The sequence below is a fragment of the Zalophus californianus genome, chromosome 5, assembly GCF_009762305.2.
Source record: "Zalophus californianus isolate mZalCal1 chromosome 5, mZalCal1.pri.v2, whole genome shotgun sequence".
NCBI lineage: Eukaryota > Metazoa > Chordata > Mammalia > Carnivora > Otariidae > Zalophus > Zalophus californianus.
The window spans coordinates 54,897,682-54,923,948 of NC_045599.1; the positions used below are offsets into that span (position 1 = coordinate 54,897,682).

Sequence of the window (26,267 nt, forward strand, 5' to 3'; positions counted from 1 at the left end):
ACAAGCACCCAGCGCAGCTATTTATGTAGGTGAAGTCCCTAGTGGAGGGGACACAGATGGGACTGGCCAGGCCTGAATGCCTCTCCACATCCCGTACTGAAAAGGGCGGGTCCGTGTAGACTCTAGATCAAGCACACGGGCCACAGTGCACGTAAACGAAGTTTTGTGAATATGCAACATATTTATTAAACCATGAAACGTAAAAGAGGGAAAGAAGGAGTGCTTGTTAGGTGTCTAGAATCTCAGAATTTCAAATGTCCCTCAAGGAGAATTCTACAATGTCACTTACCATCTTCTTCGGGGAGATTTAGTTCCTAGAGCTTCCCTCCCGGCTCCGAAGTGGTAGTGACATGCACTCCACCACCATGGGCTGGCCTTCTATGTGCTAGAACGACTCTGGTCAGGGCATCCAGCACTGTGTCGATACGGGGGGTGCACAGAAAGATAAGTAAGATATTAAGAGCCCTTAAAGACCTCAGAGCCCAGCAGGAAAGACACAAATAATATTGAAGGCCACCATTTACCAAGTTCTGGCTGAATCTTAGGCTCCAGTCCTCACCAAATCTTAAAGGTGCCTGTAAGCGTAATGATCTTCACTTTAAGGGTGATGAAAGTGTGTCTTCAGGAGATAAAGTAACAGACTGGAGGGACACAGTTAGCAAGTGGCGAGTCAGGTGTGTGTGATGACAAAGTCCATGCTTCTCTTTCTGCTCAACCACACTGCATCTTAACCAGCAAAACGATAAACCAACGAAATAGCAAAATGTGGTCACTAGTATTATAGTGGTATCTTCAAAGTACCGAGGGCAAATGGATGAGAAGGACAAAGGCTGACCTTTAGTGCACAAGCAGAATGGAAGGCTAGCCTGTATTGGTCATATTGGGGCACACAGCTGAACGCTGCTCAGTCTCTCTAGAAAACTATAGAAGGTGCAAAGTTTCTAGAAGGAGCAGAGCCCCATGTTTTTTAAGTTTAAGTATTTAACTATAAAAATTATTAACTATTTAGAGTTTTTAAAAAATTGTGGTTAAAAAATATGTAATAAAATTGACTACCTGAGCCATTTTTGAATGTACAATTCAGTAGTATTAAGTATATTCATTTTGTTGAGCAACCAATGAACTCCTTTTAGAAGTAACTAGATATTAGTGTTTTCCTCATTTATGTTTCACTTTTATTCCTTTCTATGCTTTTCAAACTCTATTTAAATTTATTTATTTCTCTACCTATGTCTTTATTACTGGTGGATAATTTGCTAATTTCTTTCTCCCCCTTTCAGATTTTTTTGTGTGCTTTGTTTTCAGATAACTTCATAGTCTAACCTAATTATTTGATAGAAATGGTTATGTCCTTCTTCTTTACTCCTGAAAGCTTGTATTAATAAGAACAGCAATGTGCCCTGCTTAGAAAACCTACATGCTTCCAACCTCCTATGACTGACAGAGGTCCTCAATAAGATGTAGGTAGAAGTTGTGGGTGGGGATGCCAAGGAAAATCTTTAAAAGAGGCTGTCTGGCCTGGGAGGTATGCCTCTTTCCCCTTGATCCTTCCTCCTTCCTGCTGTGTGGAGGATGGATACGATGGCTGGTACTACAGCAACCACCTTGCAATTATGAGGCCACTCTGAGGATGGAAGCCAACGCTAAAGATGGTGAAGCAAGAAGGGAGGAGTCTGAGGCCCCTAGGAGGATGAAGCTATTGAAACAGCCTAGGACTGTATAATTCTGGACTCCTTCGACATGAAAGAAAATTAAATTTCTATCTTGTTTAAGCCACTGTGGTCTGAGTTTGCCGTTCTATGCAGCCAAACCTAATACTAACTAGCATGATCTCTGTCATCTGGATGGGCTACTTATTTACTTTTGCATGAATGCTGCAGGCTTATAAGAATCCATGTCTTCACTCTTACTGGTTGTTTGGCTCAGGTTCTCCCTTCCGCCTTTTGCCATCCTTCAAGACTCCCTTCCTCCATGAAGCAACTTGGGCTACTCTGGCCTTCACTGGTCTCTGTCCTCTGAGTTCCCAGGCTTTGACATACTGCACGATTCGGCAGGAGGCTGTACCGGAGCCTTGATCACTACTAGCCATCCATGTGGGCCTGTCTTCCCAACTCTAATGTAAGCTCCTGAAGGGCCAGGCACTGCCTTTTCCTTGTGTTCCTTATCTGGGTGCGTGATCTCCGCCTAATCAGGAATTTCATGTTCTTTTCTTAAGATTGTTATTTATTTATCTGACAGCGAGAGAGGGAACACAAGCAGGGGGATTGGGAGAGGGAGAAGCAGGCCTCCTGCAGAGCAAGGAGCCCGATGCGGGGCTTGATCCCCGGACCCTGGGATCATGACCCGAGCCGAAGGCAGATGCTTAACGACTGAGCCATCAGGGGCCCCTCATTTTCTTTTCATCCCGACCCTGATAATCTTCTGCTCTTTCTTCCCAGAGATACTGCAAAGGGCAAACTTTTTTCCCCCCTCTCTATAATATTATAAATAATTTATTTATTACTTTTGATTTTTAAAAATTACAGAATAAACACATGCACACTGTAAAAACTGATGCAACAATAAGATATATGTAAATGTAAAGTGAAAGGGCTATTCACAAACCCTCTCCTCTTCCAAGAGATAATCACTATGAACAGCTTTTTGGTAGTTTTCCTGACCGGCTACAATGCATTTGCAAACATATATTGATCTATAGACACTTTATTATTTATGTTTTTAAATAAAAACGGGCTTCTAGTAAACATACTGTTCTGCAATTTGCTTTTCTTAGTAGTATATCCCTGGACATCTTTCAATGTTAGTATCTCCAGAGCCACATTATTATTTTTTTAAACAACTACCTGGTGCAGGTGTTCCACAATTATTTAACCAAATAACTGTATGAACAATTAGGCTATTTCCAATTTTTGCTATAACAAAATGTTGCCAGAGCATAGTTGTGTGTGTATGTTCATGCTCCTGCATATTTCTTTAGAATAGATTCTGAGAAGTAGACTTACGTGTCCCTGAATTCTTGAGTTTAAAAATATTGTACCTTTCTGTGTGGGAGGGAAGATGAGTTAAATGGGTTATGGGTTAAGGAGGGCACTTGATGTGATGAGCACCGGGTGTTCTATGTAAGTGAGGAGCCACTAAGTTCTGTACCTGAAACCAATATTACATTGTATATTAACCAACTGGAATTTAAATAAAAACTTGAAAAAAAACTGTACCTTTTTTTTTTTATTTTTAAAAATGAGATGATTGGGGCGCCTGGGTGGCTCAGTTGGTTAAGCGTCTAACTTGATTTCGGCTCAGGGCATGATCTCAGGGTCGTGAGGTCAAGCCCCGTGTGGGGCTGCGTGCTGGGCTTAGAGCCTGCTTGGGATTCTCCCTCTCCCTCTCCTGCTCCTCCCCTCCCCACAAAAATATATTGACAAAGAACATTGGATATGTTTAAGGTATACATCCTGTCCATTTGATACATTTGTATATTGCAATATGATTACTACCCTAGGGTGAGCTAACACTATCAAAACACATAATTATAATTTCTTTTTTGTTTTGAGAACATTTAAGATCTAGTCTTTAAGCAATTTGAAGTATTTAATACAGTATTATTGTATGTATCAATTGATTGTATCTACACTGTGCATTAGATCTTCAAAACGTACTCACTTTCTAATTGCAACTTTGTACCCTTTGGCCAACTTCTTCCAATTTCTTCACCTTCCAGTCCCTGGTAATCAACATTCTACTTTGTGTTTCTATATAAGTTCAGTTCTTTTTAGGTTCAACATATAAATGATACCAGTATTTGTCTTCCTCTGACTTATCTCACTTAGCAAAATGCCTTCAAGTTCCATTCATATTGTTGTAAGTGGCAGGATTCTCTTCTTTCTTATGGCTGAATAATAATCTCTTATGCACATGTGTGTGCATGTGCACATATGTGTCTATGTCTCTATTTCTATATTTCACACCTTCTTTATCCATTCATCCATTGATGGACACTCAGATCATTTCCATATCTTGGCTATTGTGAATAATACTGCAGTGAACATGGGAGTACAGGTATCTTTTCAAAAATCTTGTTTTCATTTCCTTTGGATAAATACCCAAGAATGGGATTGCTAAATCATTTTAAAGTTCTATTTTTAATTTTTCTGAGGAACCTCCATAGTGGCTGAGACAATTTACGCTTCCCCCAACTGTATGAGGGTTCCCCAATCTCCCCAACCTCACCAACATTTATCTCTGTGATGACTGATGATGTTGAGTGTGTTTTCAGGTCCCTTTGACTATCTGGATGACTTCCTTGGGAAAATGTCTATTCAGTTCTTCTGCCCTTTTAAAATCAGATTTTTTTTGCTACTGAGTTAAATGAAAGAATTGTATCTTTGATAATTTCTTTCTCTTTCCTTCCTCTCTTTTCCTGGAACTCTTTTTAGTGGGATGTTGAGTATGAGAGATTTATCCTAAAACACTTTTATTTTTGATTTTATATTTTCTCTGCACTTTTTTTTAAAAGATTTTATTTATTTGACAGAGAGAGACACAGCGAGAGAGGGGACAGAAGCAGGGGGAGTGGGAGAGGGAGAAGCAGGCTTCCTGCCGAGCAGGGAGCCCGATGCGGGGCTCGATCCCAGGACCCCGGCACCATGACCTGAGCTGAAGGCAGATACCTAACCGACTGAGCCACCCAGGTGCCCCTCAATTTTCTTGTCTGATTGTTCCGTTTTCATAACATCTTGTTCTTTTTTTTTTTTTAAGATTTTATTTATTTATTTGAGAGAGAGAGAGGGGGAGAGAGAGCACAAACAGGGGGAGCAGCAGGCAGAGGGAGAAGCAGGCTCCCCGCTGAGCAAGGAGCCTGATGTGGGACCCAATCCCAGGACCCCAGGATCATGACCCAAGCTGAAAGCAGTTGCCTAACCAACTGCGCTACCCAGGCGCCTTCATAGCATCTTGTTCTTGTTTGATACTTTTTAAAAAATATCTATCTCTGTAATATACATGAGAATTTATCAAAAGTTCTCTTTTTTTTCCTGCACTGTTTTATTTTCTATAGCTTGATTCTTAATTTCTAAAGTTTAAAGCTAAACTTAATTTGGACAGTTTTTGTCATGTTGTGGCTTTCCACATGACTAACTGTCCATATTTGAGGTCGTATCTGGGCATAAGTGGTTTTAAAAGCTCCCCACATTATTCCAGTAGTCTAGAGCAGTGGGTAGGCAAACTATAGCTTGTAGGGAAAATCCAGCCCACCATCTGTTTTTGTAAATGAAATTTTTGGAACACAGACAACGCTTATTTGTCTGCCCATTGTCAATCACTGCTTTTGTGCTACAGCAGCAGAGTTGAGGGGTTGTGACAGAGACCATACAGCTCACCAAGACTAAAAAATTTACTATCTGACCCTTCACAGAAAGTCTGCTTCCTCTTGTTCTAGAGGGAGAAGGCCGAGGCTGTCTTTTAAGTTCTCTGAGCTTGTCCTCTGCTTCTGTCGTGGCTCCTTCTCATGCTCAACTCCTGCGTATGGCTGAAATTATTTTTTTCAAAATGAAAAACAACTAATTATTTGCATTATGAAATAATATCAGAGTGTGATGATTTAAAGACCTTTTCTTTAATAGAAGAGAATTAACTGCCTTTTATGGCAGATTCTGGGTAGGACACTTTAGTTTTTAAAAAGAATTAAAGATGTTATTTTTAGACTCTTCATTTTTCCCAAGTCTTTTAGTTTTCCACTGTACATCATGGCTGTTTTTTTTTTTTTTTTAAGATTTTATTTATTTATATGAGAGAGAGAGAGAGAGTGTGCATGACTGGGGGGGGGGGCAGAGGGAGAGGGAGAAGCAGACTCCCGGCTGAGCGGGGAGCCCGACACAGGTCTTGATCCTAGACCCTGGGATCATGACCTGAGCCCAAGGCAGCCGCCCAACTGACTGAGCCACCCAGGCGCCCCATGGATGATTCTTAAGCCTCTATGTCTGAGCTGGAGCATGAGAACCTCTGTGAGCTTACCTGCCCTCTGTACCTCCTCAGAGTGAGAAAGAGCTCTGCCAAAGTGTCCAACTTCAGGGGACTGTGGGATTGAGATCTTTTCAGAACTGAAAACAGACAACACAGTTCCCGCACACTGCACTTAGCATCGACTATCTCGCTCTTATGAGTTGGATTCAGAAATTGCAGGATAGTTTACTCAGCTATTGAAAAGAAATTCTTGGATTTTCCAAGATTCCAAACTTTGCTTTTGGGTTACATGTTACGAGCAATCAAATGGGTCTGAATGAGCTTTATTTTATTTTATTTTATTATTTTTTAAAGTTTATTTCTTTATTTGAGAGAGAGAATGAGAGAGAGAGAGAGAGAGAGAGAGCATGAGAAGGGGGAGGGTCAGGGGGAGAAGCAGACTCCCTGCTTAGTGGGGAGCCCAACGTGGGGCTTGATCTCAGGACTCCAGGGTCATGACCTGAGCCAAAGGCAGTTGCTTAACCAACTGAGCCACCGAGGCGCCCCTGAATGAACTTTAAAAAGCTGAGGTGAGGGGCGCCCAGGTGGCTCAGTTGGTATCTGCCTTCGGCTCAGGTCATGACCCCAGGGTCCTGGGATCGAGCCCCGCATTAGGCTCCTTGCTCAGCAGGGAGCCTGCTTCTCCCTCTGCCTGCCACTCCTCCTGCTTGTGCTCTCTCTCTCTCTCTCTCTGTGTCAAATAAATAAATAAAATCTTTAAAAAAAAAGCTGAGGTAAAATATTTTTATATAGGTTTTGTTGTTGTTGTTGGGGGAGGTTAACTGATTCATACCAATTTTATTTATAGATTTTCCTGTCTTCTCCTTTCCTCTGCCTGCCCTTTGTAAATGGAAAAACAGGATCTCGATCCTCTTTAATGAGTAATAGCTGCCCAAAGCTATACGTGCGTTTTGAGGCTTCCAAGTGATGTCATGTGCAGAACACTGTGACGCTTAATTCTCTGCTCCTGGCATGTCACCAGAAGTCTTCAACATAATTACAGCCCCTGTGACACCTGCACACACATTAGTTCCCACATGTATTATCAGTGCTGAGCTGTACCTCCCTAATTAAAAAGGTGTTATTATCTCAATGATCAACTCTGTTTTTTAAGAGCTTTTATTTTAGAACTGTGAAAACTTGCTCCAGGCTGGGATTTAATATGTTCATGTGAGTGTTCAGCGGGTGTTAGGGGACTGGAGAAAAGCTAGCTGTTGAGTTACTTGACTCCACGTCCCATACCGGAGCATTCCACTAAGGTTCTTGGAAACAAACTTGCTGACCGATGGAAGATTTATAGACACATGCATTTGGGGTGTTACCTAGCTGGCCTGCTTTGGACAATTATGCCCTGGAGATCACAAAGGGGCCTTTGAGTTAGTTTACAATTTAAGAAGTCAGGTACAAATTGGGGAGAGCTGGAGCCATTTTGGCAAGGAAAACACCTAAACAAACCAGTGATGCAAATAATCACTTTCTGACATGAAGACTGTTCTAGATCCTGGGGAAAGCCTCTACAGTTCCTCGGGTGGATCAAGGGTAGGATTTACTGGCCCTTCACAAGTCCAAAAGTCCTGGCTTACCTGAAGGGCCTTACCAACAAACAGTTGGTTTCCTACCAAGTTTGGTTTGGGAGGTTTAGAAAAGAACAGAGTAACTGACTATCTGTGAAGCTGTAGAAAGCAAACAAACAAAAAATCGTTCTGTGCTGGAGTCTACATACTTCCCAAATTGGCCTTGCATTTCACAGGGTCCTGGAAGAATGGACTCTTCTTTAACCAAAACCTACCCAAAAGAGCACTGTCCAAAAGAACTTTCTGTGATGATGGAAATGTTCTAATATCTGTGTTGTCGTAGCAACTTTGTGTGCTTTCCTTAAAATACCTGAGACTAAAACACACAGCCACATCATGACTTTTGTGGGCCCTTACAGACTCTCGCCTTCATGAGTCCCTTCCTCTATAAAAAATAAATAGAACAATTAAATTATTTCATTGCTATAAAGATAAATATATTAATATTATACATTAAGAATTTTTATTTGACCTAAAAGTTCGCGTTTTTTCTTCTGATTTTAAAAGAAATTACAACATTTTCTTTGGCCCCTAAAAGTACTGTGGGCTCTGGGCAATGAGGATGCTGTACCTAGTGGAGCAGTTAGGCCTGTTTGAGAGGCTGTGCTTTCTCTTTGTGGAAGACCTCACATTTAAAACCGACTGGCAATGGCCTATTCTTTCGTAAAAGACCGCAAATTATATTTTGTGCATAGTTGGTGCACAATAAATGCTAATTGATTAAACATATTCAGAGACGTCAGGACTTCTCTTGTAACAATGTGAATACTTCTCTACTTTTGTTTCTAAGGTCCATTTTGGATCTATTATTTTGCTACTCAGACCAGCACCACTGGCATCCTGTGGAGCTTGTCACAAAGGCACAATATCCGCCAGGATCGCAGGATTTGAGTCAGGATTTGCAGTTTGGAAAAATCCACAGGTGATTCACATGCATCTTACACTGGAGCACCACCAGCCAGTGATTTACACAGGGTAGCTCACCATTAGGAGAAAGGGAAGAGCTGATTCCCTAAGCTCATATAATTGAGGGCTGGCTCTCACCCTTCTCCAGTGACAAAAATTCAGTTATGTTAGCCCAGCTGTTCCCAATCATTGTGATCATTTGGGATCCTTAAAAAATACCAATGCGCCCCCTCCAACCCTACAGAGTCTGAAATAATTGGTCTGGTGTGGGATTTTGGGAACCTAAGTCGTTTTTTTGTTTTTGTTTTTGTTTTTAGCACTTCCTGGGTGATTCTAATGTGTAGCCAGAATGAAAACTGTGAGAACTTTCCCACAAGATTTGTCCCCTGGTTTTGATCAAGCTGGCTTCTTCTGTGTTCCCTGACCTTCTCAACCTAAGCAACCAAGGGGATATTCCACAACTAGTTTCTTACCTCAGTGTCTGACATGCTCCATTAATTATCTCAAAGCTCTGAAGTGTTCTAATATACCCATATTCTGAAATATTACTTGCCACCATTTCCTGCATGCTTATGATGTGTCCCATCGTCATCTTCAGTCATTTAATCTTCACAATGTTAGTAAATAGTATTTTTTTTTAATTTATTTATTTGGGGGTGACTGGGTGGCTCAGTTGGTTAAGTGACTGCCTTCAGCTCAGGTCATGATCCCAGGGTCCTGGGATCGAGCCCCGCATCGGGCTCCCTGCTCGGGGGGAAGCCTGCTTCTCCCTCTCCCACTCTCCCTGCTTGTGTTCCCCCTCTCTCTGTCTCTGTCTCTGTCAATTAAATAAATAAAATCTTAAAAAAAATTTATTTATTTGACAGAGAGATAGAGAGCACAAGCAGGCAGAGTGGCAGGCAGAGGGAGAGGGAGGGGGAGAAGCAGGCTCTTCACTGAGCAGGGAGCCCGATGTGGGGCTCGATCCCAGGACCCCGGGATCATGACCTGAGCGGAAGGCAGATGCTTAACCGACTGAGCCACCCAGGCGCCCAGTAAATAGTATTTTTATGCCCATTTACAGATGAGGAAATGGAGGCTAGAAGGGTTGGATCTTCCGAGACCGTCGTATTTCTCACGCTAAAATCTGCACCCCACCCCCTCCACCCTTATATCCATGGTCGGCTAGTATCATGCTTTTATTTAGAAAACACTGGTTAAGTTCCTAACATATGTGGCTAAACATCAGATTTACAATTATTCAATCTTTGAGAATTATTGGCCAATAGAATGAAGAGCAGGAAAGAATTAAGTAGATAATAGAATTTAGAGTAGTTCTAAACCATTTAAGAGAAGTTTGAAAATTGTGATATAAATTTTCCTTCCTACATAACTGATGAGATAGTTCACTTAAAAAAACAAACAAACATTAAATGCTTCAGGGCTGGGGCGCCTGGGTGGCTGAGTTGGTTAGGCGTCTGCCTTCGGCTCTGGTCATGATTTCAGGGTCCTGGGATCCAGCCCCAAATTAGGCTCCCTGCTCCTAGGGGAGACTGCTTTTCCCTCTCCCTCTGCTGCTCCCCCTGCTTGTGTACTCTCTCTCTCTCTCTCTCTTTCTCTCTGTCAAATAAATAAATAAAATCTGAAAAAAAAAAAAATTCCAGAGCTAGAGTCTCCATACAAATATTAAGTATTCCATAGGGGCCCTGTATTAGTACTGGAGATGACTAGGCTAAGAAACAGTCTTTGTCCTTGAGATGACAAGAGAGGATAAGAACCTGTAACAGTCTGACATATGACAGTGACTATAATCATGTGCTCCACTGTGGTAAGGTCATTAAACTTTGTCCAAGTTCAGAGGCTGGCAGAAACCAGGACAATGAAGAAAGGGTTTATGGAGGAGGTCTGTAAGGACGAATGGAGACTGAATATAGAAAAGACAGAACTGAGCTGGGAGGGACATTGGCCTCATACCAGGAAGTGAGAATTTTCCCAACTGAATTACCAACCTGGTTTCTTGTTCGGTGAATGTCCCCTGTCTGGGGACGGACAGTATGTCGTCTTTGAATTCTAAACAAATGCGGCCCTTGCCAAGTTTAGTGCTGAGTGTCCAGAGTTACCTGTATCTGAAGTAGCAAAATCAATCAAATGCATAGCGTTATTTACACACCTGATACCTTCCTGCCTCATATATTCACGGGCTTCTTTTAAGGTTGCTAGAGTACACTTTGCTTAATATTTGAACCTAGAGAAGTTGGAAGCCAAGTACTTATTTAAATATTGATCAAGCTCAGTGCTGGAGAGAAGAAAACTGCAGATAGCATGATTATAGGTCCTTAGCTGGTAAAGGTTCTACGGTTACTACTTTTGCTTGTTTCTTTTTAGTGGGGAAGGAGTTTTAGGTAACTTCTTGTAATACTTGTTCGTCCTCCCACATTTTCTTACTTTTTTCTTGCTACATATCTGACCTAATTAATGAAAAAAAAGGGAGGAAAGAGAAAGAAAAAAATACAGTTATTCCACCCTCGTGATGTAAAAAGACTACTAGAACAAAGGCCACTAACACCACGATGTTTTTGCTTACCAGAATTTGGGAACCATTTTTGTCTGGTATGTTGATTCAATTAGTCTCCAGTAGACATTTTATGGCTGGAAATTCTTTTTTTTTTTTGTGAAAAGAATAATATTGTTTTTATCTTGAGTACCTTGAAGTCTTGGCATGGGCAGGAACTTTTTTTTTTTTTTTTTATTAAAGGCAGTGCCCGGTGCCAGAGGCCAGGCCCTGGGTTCATCCCCAATGTGAAATAGAAGCAACAAGGACTGCAGCTTGGGTTTAGGAGTGCAGTCCAATTTGGGGCGCCCAATTATGAAGGCAGAATGCCAGACCTTTGCCTTGGGACAGGGCTAAGCACTTCAGAGGCGGGACGGTGTTGTGCTATCTTCTTCAGGGGCTCTATCAGGAGGTGGGTAAGACAAGGTGAGGCCAAGGAGAGAGGCACAAATGGCCAAGGCGCGGGAGAGGTGTTGCAGATAGCTGGGTAGGTGTGCTCCTTTCTGGCTGGTGGTCTTGGCAGCCAGCTCCCTGGGGGACAGGGCTACACCTCTGTCCTGGTTCTGTGGGTGGCGAGTCTTCGCAGGAAAAACAAAGAGATTCGGGGTACGCTCGAGAAGAGTCAATTTAGTATTTCGCCTTTAAAGGTGGTCCGAAGTCTGTGTTTTGAAGGCCTGGCTGATGGAGAAGCTCCTCTGCTTGGGGTTATGATCAGTCTGACCGGAAAAGCGCACTGCATGGTAAAGGAGTCCCTCCCACGCTGTTTTTCCTTGTAAAAACAGTTTAGGGTTTTCATGACAATTTTTCAGTTATGAGGACTAGCCGTGGAGCTACTTGCATGCATGAGCCCGAAGAGAATGGAAGCTCGCACAACTCTGGGACAGAGGGAGAGGTACCTCAAGCATAAAGAGGGCGTCTTATTTTTAAGTCACACTTGGGCCATGTTCTGTCACCGGTGTGGTGGCTTTTAGCTGCGAACAGCCTGAGCCTTCCTCGGGCATGGCCACCTCCTTTCGGAAAGGGGCAGTCCAGCTCCTTCCTCAGACGGCGCCAAAGCGAGGCCCGTGGGGGCCCGGGGAGCTCGGGCGCCGCAACCGGGACGCGACCTCGCCCTCCTCCCGCCCCGCAGGGCCGCGCCAACCTCCGCCCGTCTCTGCGCCCCGGGACGGGGGAGGGCAGCCGAAGCGCGCGGGAGGGGGGGCTGGCGGAGACAGCGCGGTCGGGCAGCTTCAGGTTTCGTCCTGGAGCCGGTGGCGGGCGCGGCGGCGGGCGGGCCCGGCCATGTGATGCCGGGGCCGGGAGGTGGGCAGGCGGGGATCCAGTGGCAGCCGGCAGGCGCGGCGGGAGCGGGGGCGGCCCGAGCTGCGGGCGCAGCCAGCCGACTCCGGGAGCGCGCCCGCGGCTCCGCCCCCTCCGCGTTGGCCCCAGCCTCGCGGCCGCCGGGCGTTGCCAGCTTGTGGGAGAGCCTTCCCGGCTCCGGGCGGCGGCGTTGGGGGGGTGGGGGGTCGGGGCGCGTTCTAGACGCCCTCGGGCAGGGCGCGGGGTGCAGCGCCTCGCTGGGGTTCCGGAGGCTGTGCGGGCCCTAGCTCCAGGTAAGTGCTCTCTGGGGTTCCATTCCCCGCGTCGCCCTGTAGCTCAGGGCAGAAAAGTTTGTTCCCTCCGCCTGAGTTCTCGATGCCAGAAATACTCTCTCCAGGGTACTGGGGGACGCGAGGGACAGCAGAGGTGGAAAGGTGGGTGCTGCTGTGGGTTCAGTGGCGCGAGGGATGGCCGCCGCCTCCGGGTCCCTCGGGCACAGCAACAAGTGCAAAGGGTTGCACAGTTCAGCGCGGCTGCGGCAGCTGCGGAGCGTGGGGTCACTTGCGCCGCGCAGCCCGGAGCGCACAGAGAAGGCGGCGGCTCCTGTCGTTCCCGCCTCGCCAACCCCGCTACTGGGTCCCGGGATGGGCGGCTGGAGGGAAATTTCCCCCAGGGAAATGCACCCTTGCAGTGGAGAAGGGGGGTGTCTCGAAAGCTGGTTTCCCAGCGGTGTGTCGCCTCCGGCGTGAGGGTTCTTGGTGGGGCTGGGCCCCCAGAGAGCAGACCAATCTCGTGGTACCAACGCTATCACTTCTTTCATGTGGAGATATTTGCTGTATTTTCAAAGGAATCTGTAGTTACTTGATTAGGAGGGGGCGGTCGGCATTCCGTCGGATCTTATTCTTACGGATTCATTTGCCTCTTGAATACCTGGGATGTGGGTGAACGGTATCCTAATCTTCTCGTGCTAAAAGTTTCCTTAGGGGTCATAATGATGGGCTTGTGCTCGGCCAAGGAGACATCCTTTTCTGTCGAGGCTGTTTGGACGCTGGGCACTGAAGCCGCCTTGGAAACCTAGCTCTGGTTTCCCAGACGCCAATTAGATTTCAGGGGAGAATCCATCTGCCTCCCTAGGAACCCACAGCGTCCCGCTATTGGTTACAGCTGGGTGGGTGGAGGAAAGGCTGCAACATCTGTGTGTGCGCAGCTTCCTCTCTTTGACCCCTGCCTGGGTCTGGACAAATCTCTGCAGACTCGGAATTACGGGGATTTACCACCAGACCCACGCCAGTTGGGTAAGAAAAGAAAAAAACAAAAAACCAAACCTTAAAAAAAGAACAAAAAACAAAACAGAAAACAACAACCACCAAAACCCCGCATCATTTATGGTCCCGTCGGGTCTCTAGTTTTCTGAACCTTTGTCATCGTGTGTTCTTAGGCCCTGAAGCTGTCAGGGAAAGCAAAATCCTGTTTTCACAACAGAAACAGAGACCTGTCCTTATTAGGTTTTGTAGATTGTCCTTTGCACATGACAGTCCAAGCACAGTGATCACAGGGAAGGCTTCTATATATATCCTGGGTTTTACATATGTTTTTTTTTTTAAGATTTTATTTATTTGACAGAGAAAGACACAGCGAGAGAGGGAACACAAGCAGGAGGAGTGGGAGAGGGGGAAGCAGGCTTCCCGCAGGGCAGGGACCCCGGTGCGGGGCTCGATCCCAGGACCCTGGGATCATGACTGAGCCACCCAGGTGCCCCTACATATATGTTCTTAAAACATCTTTGTATTTGCCTCCTCTTGATTAATGACCGAGCTAAGTCCTTTGGAGTATTTGGAGGACAAGAAATGAGTACTGCAAAAACCTTTGGAATTTCTTTCTACAACAAAGTATTTCAATACTATGAACTCTGCAGTGAACTTTCTGTGGGATTATTGTGCTCGTTTAACTTTGATTACATAGGAATTTGGATCACTTCAGACCTCAAGTTTAGTGGTTAGGGAAACTGAGGCACACAGTTAGCTACTGAGTATGTGACTTGAATGTCCTGGCTAATAGTAGAATGGAGAACAGAGAATTAGTATTTGTTCTGCTTTGGACTGTCTTCTTCCTTATCACAACCATATAACCTGGCCAGCCAAGAACAGGTTATGTAACAGGTGTCATTAGACTTTCCTTCGAAGCACCCGTCCTGCCCTTTAAGAAGTTTAGAAACACTTAAAGAGGAAAATGGTAATTGAGGTTCAATGAAATTTTATCAGGGGCCTCATTTGGGGTTCACACCGTTTTTTTTTTAATGTGAGTACTTCAGAAGAGTTTAGAATATTTTCTCATACTTTTCTAAGAAAGTTCTGTGGTGGCTAAGACAAATTAGGCAGAAATTGCAGGTGAGTTCTGATACGTGACTTTTAGTATATGCTATATGGGAAAGGGAAAAGTACTCTAGGTATTAAAACTGGACTACGGGGCGCCTGGGTGGTTCAGTCAGTTGAGTGTCTGCCTTCGGCTCAGGTCATGATCCTGGGGTCCTACGATTGAGCTCCCTGCTCGTGGAGAGCTTGCTTCTCTCTCTCCTCCCAGCTCAGTGCTCTCTGTCAAATGAATAAATAAAATATTTTTAAAATGTCTTATTTAATAGAGAGCACAAGTAGGCAGAGCAGCAGGCAGAGGGAGAGGGAGAAGCAGGCTCCCCACTGAGCAGAGAGCACGATGTGGGGCTCAATCCCTGGACCCTGGGATCATGACCTGAGCCGAAGGCAAATGCTTAGCCGACTGAGCCACCCAGGCACCCCAATAAATAAAATCTTAAAACCCTGGAATACAATCCTTATATTAGGCATCATGTTCAAAAGTGAGTACTCTCTTGGTACTTAAGCTCTAACTTAAAGCCTGGCCAGAGTTTATGACCAAGTAGACTCCACAGAAAAATGAATGCTATAAATATTGGAAAACCCTTTATGATTGGGGCTTGGCTAAGATCATACTGCCAAATAACTCTGGTAGAGGATGGTAGAGCCCAAATTACTCTCAAACTCCTAGGCTGACTGTAATTTTATTATGCTTTAATTTACTGATAGGATGGATCTAGTTGCTATAGGTTTTGTCTAGTTACATTTGTACTTAGATTGCTTTAGTCGAACAGAGGATAATTCTTTCATGTGACTTTGGTACAAAGAGATGGGTCAGGTTGAGTAATTGCTATTTATGGTTCTAAATTTCTGTTGATTTCAGGTCTAAGGCATTACTTTTCCGGTTTTAGAGTTTTTAGGATCGGTTGCATATTTTTTTAAAGGTTTATTCATTCGAGATACAGAAAGAGAGAGAATATGAGCAGGGGGAGAAGCAGAGGGAGGGGGAGAAGCAGGTCCCCCGCTGAGCAGGGAGTCCGATGTGGGGCTCGATCCCAGGACCCTGGGATCATGACCTGAGCCGAAGGCAGACGCTTAACCATCTGAGCCACCCAGGCGCCCCTGCATTTTTTTTTTTCTTTCTTTAAGAGAGAGCATGCACATGAGCACACTGGGGTGGGGTGGGAGAGAGGGAGAGAGAATCCCAAACAGATTTCCCACTGAGGGCAGAGCCCTTACAGGGCTTATCCCAGGACCCTGAGATCATGACCTGAGCCGAAATCAAGAGTCGGAGGCTTAACCGACTGAGCCACTCAGGCGCCCCAGGATCTGTTGCATTTTGTCTGGGCTTTTGCACACTTGACACTAAGACATGTGACTGGTAAAACGCCAGGTACCTTTATATGATAGTGCATCTTAATCAGCTATAATTTTTTCCTTAATTTGATCTTGGCACAGTAGTAATTCGCTTATTTCTACCATTACTGCTCCTGGACTCCTTCTCCTGGATAACCAAGATAATGAAATTTGACATGATTTTTTAAATGAGGGAAAGCAAAAACGTCATGTAATTGAATATTGGGCGTTTGTTCCAGTGATCTTTGTTTTGAACCCTTTTATCAAATGGATTTTTAATCTTCAGAGGTGATTTCTCCTTAATTTTTTCCTCAATTTGAGGTTTCACTTGTGTAGGAAGTTACTGTGAAAGTTTCTCGAAAAGAAAACCTGTATGTATGAGTGACGGCCAGCATAGGTGGAGATGGGCAATGGCATGTTTGCTTTTCTTGGTATCATGTCTAGGAGAGACCCGCTAAACCAGCCTATTTCAAGTGGCAGACTTTGAGAGGTGTGTGCGTGACCATTTTACCCTTAAAACATACTTAAAATGTTAACTGTTGAAATATACAGACCTTCCCTTAATATGTTAATCAAGAGATAAATTGCCTGTTGATGAATTCATGGTCTAGCTCCCAGTTTCATTGGCATACACAAGTTACCATGCCATTTGTGGCTTAAGGCTTGCTCCTTTTCTTCCATCGCTTTATAACTTTTTTTTTTAAAGATTTTATTTATTTATTTATTTGAGAGAGAGAGAGCATGAGAGGGGGGAGGGTCAGAGGGAGAAGCAGACTCCCCGCTGAGCGGGGAGCCCGATGCGGGACTTGATCCCGGGACTCCAGGATCATGACCTGAGCCGAAGGCAGTCGCTTAACCAACTGAGCCACCCAGGCGCCCCCATCGCTTTATAACTTAAAAGAAATTCTTTAAAACTATAACAAAGTGAATCACAGTGGGGACTCTGGAGCCAGACTGTCCACTTTAGACAGCCCTGGCTCTGTCCTGGCTGTGTGGCCTCTCTACCTGAGGCTTTCCTTTGGTAAAATAGGGATAATCATTAGAATGTGCCCCATTGGGTTGTTTTGAAGATTCAGTGAGTTAATTCACAGAGAGCCCTTCTAGAAGTGCCTGGCAGAGAGTAAGTGCTAGAAAATATTTATAACAAATGGAAAATAGGCAATTAGAGTTTTAGCTTTAGCAGGTTTTCCTGGTTTCAGAAGGCAATGAGAGGTCAGTAGGAAAGTGCCCTAGACCAGGAGTCAGGGACGGAGTTAGCCTGTGATCTCCCAGCTGTGTGACCCTGGGCAAGTATGACCCCTCGGGGTCTCCATTTTCTCCTCTGGTAAAGCAGAGTAGGCTGGATGGTCTCTAAGGCCCGCCAATCCTCATATTGTAAACTAAGGAAATTTGGGAGGTGGGCATTTGTCAACTTGGCCTTCCTATCTTGGGCAACACTGCCAGGAAGTTACCGTCCACAGGGGTGGTACAGTACTTGCAGTGGTCAGTGAGCATTTTGATGGGATTATGGACTATTAAGACCATTAATTTACCTCACCTTGCTCACCAGATAGTCATCAGGTTGAAATGACTGAGTTATCTTTCTGGACTTAGTCCAGAGAGATTTCATACATGAAAGCCTAGATCCCATGCACGCAGGTCATAGGCCACCCTGCTCCCTTGTTCTGAGGAGTCCCCGTGTTTAAAAGGGGTGGTGTGGTGTAGTCCTAGGAAGCCAAGACACAAGCTGGCTGGTGTTTTCTGAATTTCACTATAAACATTCCACACTTGATTCCACACCTCACCATTAGCCTGAACAGAGATACTGTAAACTAGAAGGACTTGGAGCGAAGGAGGTCATAAGAACTTAAAAGTATTGGTGAAGATCAAGAGGTTTCCACCACGCAAATTTCTGTCTTATGCGGTCCCCTCCCACTGTTTGTTTGCATTGTCTCCTGGTTTTCTTGTCTGTTTCCCTCCTTCACTTCCTCCAGCCTCCTGGTGCTGTATGACCAGGTGTTGGCTTGAAATGGTAAGAGGTGCTCAGTGATTGAAATTATGGGCTCCTTACTTTGAGACCCAACCCAGGATTCCAAGCTTGGTGGTTTGGTGGTATCACCTGGATTTGGAATCTCAGGTGGGCCTGGCCTTTTTAAAAACGCTGATACAACTGGGCTTGCTAACTGCTCCTGGAATCTTGAGATGTGTCTGGCATTCTACATTTGAAAGTATTGTGGAAAGAGTAACACTTGGTTTTTCTCATGGACTACCTTTTCCCTATGGGCATGTCATCTGTCCCAAGCTGCCGCTTGTGGACCCTCTGCTTCACTACAAATCATAACTGCCTATGGACTAGGCTGTATACTTGCTAACCAGCAAGTGACCTCATGTTTGGTCTCTTTTCTTTTCTACCTAAAATCTTTTGCAGTCTTCAAAGCAAGATCAAGCATACTTCTGAAACCTTTGACCAATTTTCCCTTCTGAACTCATTAATATATTGCTGGCCCCTCTGATTTATCATTGATCACCTGCCCCTGATTTCATTATGGGCTCCTATGTGTTAGTCTTGACCTTCCAGCCTAATTGTAAGCTAACTGGAAGCAGGAACCCTGATGTAGGCTACTGTGTAGGGTGATCAGATCAGAATATGCATATGTTGGTTGGTAATTTTGTGGTCATGTCAACAAGTCCTTTTAATTCACAGCGTTCCTCAAAGGCTAATGACAGTGTTTCCTGTGTAGCAGGTGTGGGTTGCATTGGAAAATACTGGTTTGCAGGGGAAGAAAGGTAAAGATTGCCCAGGAGGTTAGATGATTAGTCCTTCTCAGATGTAAATGGGCAGTTCCACAGGCCCCGTTAGAAATTGTATGTTCAGTCTGGGAAATGAATGCAATTCTTGACTTGAGACAGAGCCTTGGGATTGAGAGAAAGCTGGAAGTTTTCCTTTAGTTTCTAGCAGATGCACAATCCCCCTGTGTAGCATACTTATGAATATTTGACCACTTGAATACTACTCTTGAATGCTTGGAGTGATGGGGAGCTAATACCATAAAGACACCCCAAGCTATCTTTTTTGCCTCTCAACTTGATTGATAAATATAAGAATATGTATTTAGAGTGTCCGATGTGATGATTTGATACATATGTTGGGGAATGATTACCAAGATCAAGATAATAAATCATTATCTCATACAGTTGAGTTCTTTGTGTATATGATGAGAATGTTTAAGATCTACTCTCAGTAACTTTAAAGTATGCAATACTGTATTAACTACAATACCGTATTAACTATAGTTACCATGTGGGATATTAGATCCTCAGAACTTACTGTTATAGGTCAAAAGTTATAAAATTTGAGATCCATCTTTACAGTTCTTCATTTCCCCCAGCCCCTGGCAACCACCATTTCACTCTGTTACTAGGAAATTAGGTTTGTGTGTTTTTTTTTTTTTTCAAGATTTTATTTATTTATCTGACAGAGACACAGCGAGAGAGGGAACACAAGCAGGGGGAGTGGGAGAGGGAGAAGCAGGCTTCCCGCCGAGCAGGGAGCCCGATGCGGGGCTCGATCCCAGGACCCTGGGACCATGACCTGAGCCGAAGGCAGACGCTCAACGACTGAGCCACCCCGGCGCCCCCGGCAGCAGCTCTGTCTGCCCACGGGTCCTGTCCCCATGCTTTCATAAAAGTACCATTTTGCACCAAAGACGTCTCAAGAATTCTTTCGTGGTCATCAGCTCCGGACCCCCCTCCCTAAACCTCACCAAAAATCATTCAAAAACTACATCAAGGAGTTAAGGACCTTTCCCCTCTATATTTTCTTGTAGGAGCTTTACGGCTTCAGTTATGTTCAAATCTCTAAATTCATTTTGTGTCAGTTTTTATGTGTGGTTTAAGATAGTGGTCCAGGTTTCCCAACATCATTTATTGAAGAGACTGTCCTTTCCCCATTGTATGTTCTTGAGTCCTTTGTTGTAAACAAATGGACCATAGAAGCTTGGGTTTATTTCTGGGATCCCTGTGTGATTGATCTCTGTGTCTTTTTGTGCCAATACTATACTATTTGAATGACTCTAGCTTTTTTTTTATTTAAAGATTTTATTTTAAAATAATCTCTGGCTTGAATTTACAAACCCAAGATTAAGAGTCACATGCTCTACCGACTGAGCCAGCCAGGCGCCCCGAATGACTATAGTTCTGTAATGTAGTATGCGGTCAAGAGCATGATCCATCCAGCGTTCTGGTTCTTAAAATTGCTTTGGCTATCAGGGTCTTTGTGGTTTCATACAAACTTCAGGATAGTTTTTTCTTTTTCTTTCTTTTTTTTGTTTTTTGAGAAATGCTATTGGAATTTTGAGGGGATTATGCTGAATCCATAGATGGCTTTGGGTAGTGTGGACATTACCAATATATTGACAATATTAATTTTTCAGGTCTGTGAACATGGATATCTCATATTTGTGTTTTCATTTTTTTTGTCAATGTCTTAAAATATTTGGCATATAGATATTTCACTTTCTCATTTAAGTTATTCCTATATATCTTTTTTGGTGCTATTGTGTATGGGGTTTTTTTCTTCAGGTAGTTAATTGTTAGTGTATAGAAATGCAACAGACTGTATTTTGTACTCTGCAACTTTACTGAATTTAAAGTTTTTTTTGGTTTTGGTTTTTTATTTTGTGTGTGTGGGGGTTTTTTTTGGCATAGTCCTTTAGGATTTTCTATAACAAGATTGTGACATTTACTATTTTACTTCATCGTTTCCTATTTGAATGCCTTTTTTTCTCTTGCCTAACTGCTGTAGATAGGATTTTCAGTACTTAGGTCAGACAGGAGTGAAAAGCATGGGCATCCTTGTCTTGTTCTTGACTTTGAAGGGAAAAGTTTTCAACGTTTGACTGTTGAGTATGGTGTTAGCTGTGGGTTAGTTACATTATGGCTTTTATTATGTTGAGGTGTATGTTCGTTCTATATCCAAATTGTTGAGAGTTTTTTAAAAAATTTTTTATTGTTATGTTAATCACCATACATCATTAGTTTTTGATGTAGTGTTCCATGATTCATTGTTTGTGCATAACACCCAGTGCTCCACGCAGAATGTGCCCTCTTTAATACCCATCACCAGGCTAACCCATTCCCCCCACCCACCTCCCCTCTAGAACCCTCAGTTTGTTTTTCAGAGTCCATCGTCTTTGTTGAGAGTTTTTATGAAAGTTTGCTGAATTTTGTCAAATGCTTTCTTTGAATCTTTTGAGACAGGTTTTCTATTAATGTATCACATTTGATTTTTTAATGTGTTTATCACTATTTATAGAAACAGTGCTTTTCTTAGAAATTGTTTGCTGGGGCGCCTGGGTGGCTCAGTCCATTAAGCATCTGCCTTCAGCTCAGGTCATGGTCCTGGGGTCCTGCGATCGGACCCCATATCGGGCTCCCTGCTCAGCAGGGAGTCTGGTTCTCCCTCTCCCTCTTCTCCACCCCACCATGCTCTCTCAAATAAATAAAAAAATGTTAAAAAAAAAAGAAATGGTTTTGCTGCATTCCATAAGTTTTGATATGTTTTATTAACGATGCTTCCCAAAATATTTTATTTCCCTTTTAATTTCTTTGACCTACCGGTGGTTCAGAAGTGTGTTATAATTTATATATATTGTGATTTTCTCTCCCCACCTCCAGCTTTCTTCCTGTTACTGATATCTATATTTGTACCTATGTTTGGAAATGATACTTGATATTTCAATTGTCTTATATTTGTTAGGACAAGTTTTCTTTTTTAAATGTTCTATTCTGTTGAATGGAATGTTTGTATATGTAGGTCCATTGGCCTGCAGTGTACTTCAAGTCTACTATTTCCTTATTGATTTTTCTGTCTAGATGATCTACCCATTGTTGGAAATGGGTTATTGAAGTCCCCTGGTATTACTGCTTTGCTGTCTGTTTCTGCCTTCAGATCTGTTAATTTAACATTTAGGTTTTCTAAAAGTAGGTACACATATAATTGTTAAATCTTCTTGATGAATTGACCTTTCTCATTGCATAATGACCTTATGTGCCTCTCATTATAGCTTTTGACTTAAACTTTGTGTCTATAAGTATTGTGATCCGTGCTCTCCTCTAATTTCCATTTGCATGGAATATTTTCCTATCCTTGCCCTCTTAGCCTATGAGTGTTCTTCAAGGTTAATGAATCTTCCAGGCAGCTATAGTTAGGTCTTGTTTTTTTGGTCCATTCAGCTGCTCTTTGTCTATTAATTAAAACCATTTTTATTTAGCGTAATGTAGAGTCCTTATTTCTAGGTAAAAACTTATTTACTTTTACTTAATTGCTTTGTGATTATTTCATAGATCCCTTTTTTCCATTGCTCTCATGTTGTCCCTCTTGGTGAATTAATGAAACTTTCTGGGGTTCTCCTATCCTTTTCCCTGCATGGTTAAATCCCTTTGGGGGATTGTTTTTGGCACCAAGATACTCTGGACTGGCAGAGTGGAATGATGCAGGTAAGATGCTTCCTATGCTCTTGCTATGTGACCATCCTCCATTTTTTTTAGCTCCATAGTATGTATGTATGTATGTATTTATTTTTAAAATATTTTATTTATTTGAGAGAGAGAAAGCACAAGCTGGGGGGAGGAGCAGAGGGAGAGGGAGAAGCAGACTCCCCCTGAGAAAGGAGCCCAATATGGGGCTCCATCCCAGGACCCTGAGATCATGACCTGAGCCGAAGGCAGCTGCTTAACCGACTGAGCCACCAGGTGCCCCTAGCTCTGTAGTATTTTTGTTGCTTTTCATTGCAGTGTACAACTTTGCTAGGGCTATTTTTATTGGTTTGTAGGTGTTTGTTGTTTCATTGTTAGGGGGGGTGAATGTCAGGACCTACCTCCTAGTTCTCTATTGTGCTGACATCACCCCCCCCTCCCAGGTGTATCTTTGGAAAGGTTAAGCTGTTACACTTAATAAGGGGGAGAATTGTTTTTATCATAGTTTGCTGATGAGGTGCCATTCTGAACAATTTACTTTCATGACAGCCCCTTAGATTTAAAAAACATTACATATCCTGCCTTCAAGTCTTCTAATTTGGAAAAGAAAAACCTTTTCATCTTTTGTTAAGTGACAGGATTTGGAATCCTCTCACCACCCCTGGATACTGAACATATTCCAATTTGCTGTATTCTTAAAGTGTAGTACTTTCAGATGCTGTTGGACAGCACAGAGCTCCATAGAACCATTTGTACTCCTGCTTAATATCCCCCCCCCCCCGCCCCAGTCTTCTAGGGAAGCAGTAAAGCCTCAGGGTTAGCATGACCAGCTGCAAATCAGACTTGAGGAGACTCATGGTTCTGCTACTTCCTACCTTGTCTTGGATAAACACCTAACCTTTAGCCGACCATTTTAGCTCTTTTTCTTGTAGCACTGTTAGAAGGATTCCAAAAGATAGTCTGTGGAAAGTGCTTAGCACAGACCAGGGATAGAATAATTGCTCAAATGAAGGCACTGGAACTATGGTACTTCTAAATAGTGTTAGTGAGGGCGCCTGGGTGGCTCAGTTGGTTAAGCGACTGCCTTCGGCTCAGGTCATGATCCTGGAGTCCCGGGATTGAGTCCCACATCGGGCTCCCTGCTCGGCGGGGAGTCTGCTTCTCCCTCTGACCCTCTTCCCTCTCGTGCTCTCTATCTCTCATTCTCTCTCTCTCAAATAAATAAATAAAATCTTAAAAAAAATAGTGTTAGTGACCCTTGATGGTCAGTCATCTAAAAAATTACCAAGTCTGATTTTTTTTTTTTAAACATAGGTTGCTGCTGAGCCCTATCTCCTCTTTTACAGGCTTTTACAATTGGTTTCTTAGTCCTAGGAATAGAACTGAATTTCTCAAATTTATTTTCCTGCATTTAGCCTTTTGCTCTAACTTTCCCAAGTGTTTTAGATTGTTAAACTTAGTCACTACTCCTTATAGTTCCAAGTTTTGCACAGGTTTGATAGGGGTTTCTTTAATGCTTTCATGAAAAAATAACACTCTTCTGTAGGCTAACTTCCTAGTCCTGAAGGCAGGGTAATTTGGTGTATCTATACAAATTTCTAATTGATGTTTGCCAATTTCAGGTAGAATTCAACTAATTACTTTTGTACTAGCATCAGATTTTTAATTTGGATCTACGCAATGTCTAACACACCTATCTCTAGTATATGAAGTTAGCAGTTCAGTAATTATATGATGGAATGAGGTTATTCTCAAGCGACTTCCTCTTAAGAAATCCATACTGGCTCCAGGTAGCCACTGTCTCCTCTTTGGGGTACTTAGACATTTAGCCTCCTAATAGTCTGCTCTAATGACTGCTCTAGGACCTTGTTTAGGGTCAACATGAAACTCCTTGAATCCATACCTTGTAGCATCTGCCTTTTTGAAAATAGGAATGACTTGTGCCTGTCTGCTGTGTGAAACCTGTCCTTTTCCACAGTCCCTGATGGATTATGATTAGGAAATTGCATAGGATTCTTCTTCGCACATCTAGAAGCCTGGAACTTAGAGCAGCTTGATGCTTTCTTATGATGGACTTTCCACTTAGAGATATTCTTTCTCTCCTTTTCAACTGGAAGGTCATTTCCCTCAAAGAGGAGATGAATTTTAAATAGAGAAGAGTTCTTTTTATCATTCATTTCACACCAGTCCTAAGCAGACCTATTCATCTCTTTCTTTGATGTTCTTGTTTAAACATAAATTGACACTGCTATATCAACTTTACCAACTTTAAGATAGCAGTGTTGGTATAGTTATGTGTAAAAGCCTATGGAAAGAGCTGCATGCTTAACTTTTTGAAACTACACTATGTATAAACCTTCTTTAAACTAACATCTTCTATTAGGATAGAAGTGTTTGCAAAAAAAAATTCAAATAAAAATCTTAGTTTTTTTTCCAACCTCATGTTATTTGGGGCTTTAGTTTGTCTGACATAACTCTTGAGAGCATGACACTCTAATTATTTGAGGAAATGAGGCAGGAGAGCAGGTAAAAAAAAACATTCTTAGCTTTGTATGTGTGGAAAACCACAGAAACCTAGAAATCAGGAGGACTTCCTTTAGTCTTGAACTCCTAGAATGTGAAAATCTGTACATATATCCATAGAGTGCATATCTTTTCCAAATGGGATGGAACCAATCTTTTCCAGTTGATTATGTCTATGAACTGTGATTTCTTTAGGCAGTGATTTTATTGACTGTTAATAAAGGTGGGTGGAGGTAGAGTTTGGAATGGGATGAAATGGTGAGGGAAATTAGGCCCAGATGAATCATTGTATAGAAAGTGTAATCTATCTCCCTTTAATTCAGAAAAAGCCACTTTTGTAAGAATCAGCTCATCTAACTTTTCATTGTAGGCTTTCATGTAGTTGCCAGGTTTGCAACTTGTCAGAAGTTCTCAGGGATGGATTTCTCAAAGTGCTTTTTATACTGGTTACCACAGCCCCTAGCAATTTAGCAGGTTACCTGCTGACCACTCCCCATTTTTCAGGCAAGAGACAACACACACAACCTGTTCCCAGTGTTTTAATAGGTTTTTAACTGATGGATTATTAAGGGGGAATAGAAGTAATTGTATGTTTTTTTTGTCACACTAAGTTGTTCAGCAAAACCTGTTTCTTTCATTTGATTGCCAGAACTATTGATAGTGTCCTCATTGAATATCAAAGTTTTAAGAATCTTTAAAATCTTAGCCATGGGAATTCTAATTATTCTTTCAGGGTTAGCTAGCTTCCAACTTGGGCTGAGTTTATTATGAGATGAAGGTCTCATGTCCTTTTTTTTTTTAGCTTTATAAAATTTTTATGGGCGCCTGCGTGGCTCAGTTGGTTAAGCGACTGCCTTGGGCTCAGGTCATGATCCTGGAGTCCCGGGATTGAGTCCCACATCGGGCTCCCTGCTCAGCAGGGAGTCTGCTTCTTCCTCTGACCCTCCTCCCTCTCATGCTCTCTCTCATTCTTTCTCTCGCAAACAAAAAAAATCTTAAAATTTTTAAAATTTTACATAAGATGCAGATAATCTATTTCACACATAAATTAGGTTGTTTTGCAATAAAATGAATAATCTATGTTTTCTTATCTACAGAAAGTCTCAAAATAGCTTTTTACTTGGCTTGTCTTATAAAAACAGGAACTTTTAGTAGGGAAAACCCAACTTTACCATGAACAGTTGAAGAAAAATCACATCTTGAAGAATGTCAAGCATAAATTGGATGTTACAGAATATACCATTTTGAAAAAGGGAATGACCTGTGCCTGTCTTGTAT

General features: G+C 42.8%; 1 protein-coding gene across 1 annotated transcript in view; it reads left to right on the forward strand.

The window, feature by feature from the left end:
• Nucleotides 1–12,483: 12,483 nt before the first annotated feature.
• Nucleotides 12,484–26,267, forward strand: part of ARHGEF28 (Rho guanine nucleotide exchange factor 28) — a 321,591-nt gene continuing 307,807 nt past the window's right edge. Inside the window, exon 1 of the mRNA XM_027606410.1 lies at nucleotides 12,484–12,599. The gene's annotated coding sequence lies outside the window, so the exon portion shown is untranslated. The remainder of the gene's footprint in view (nucleotides 12,600–26,267) is intronic.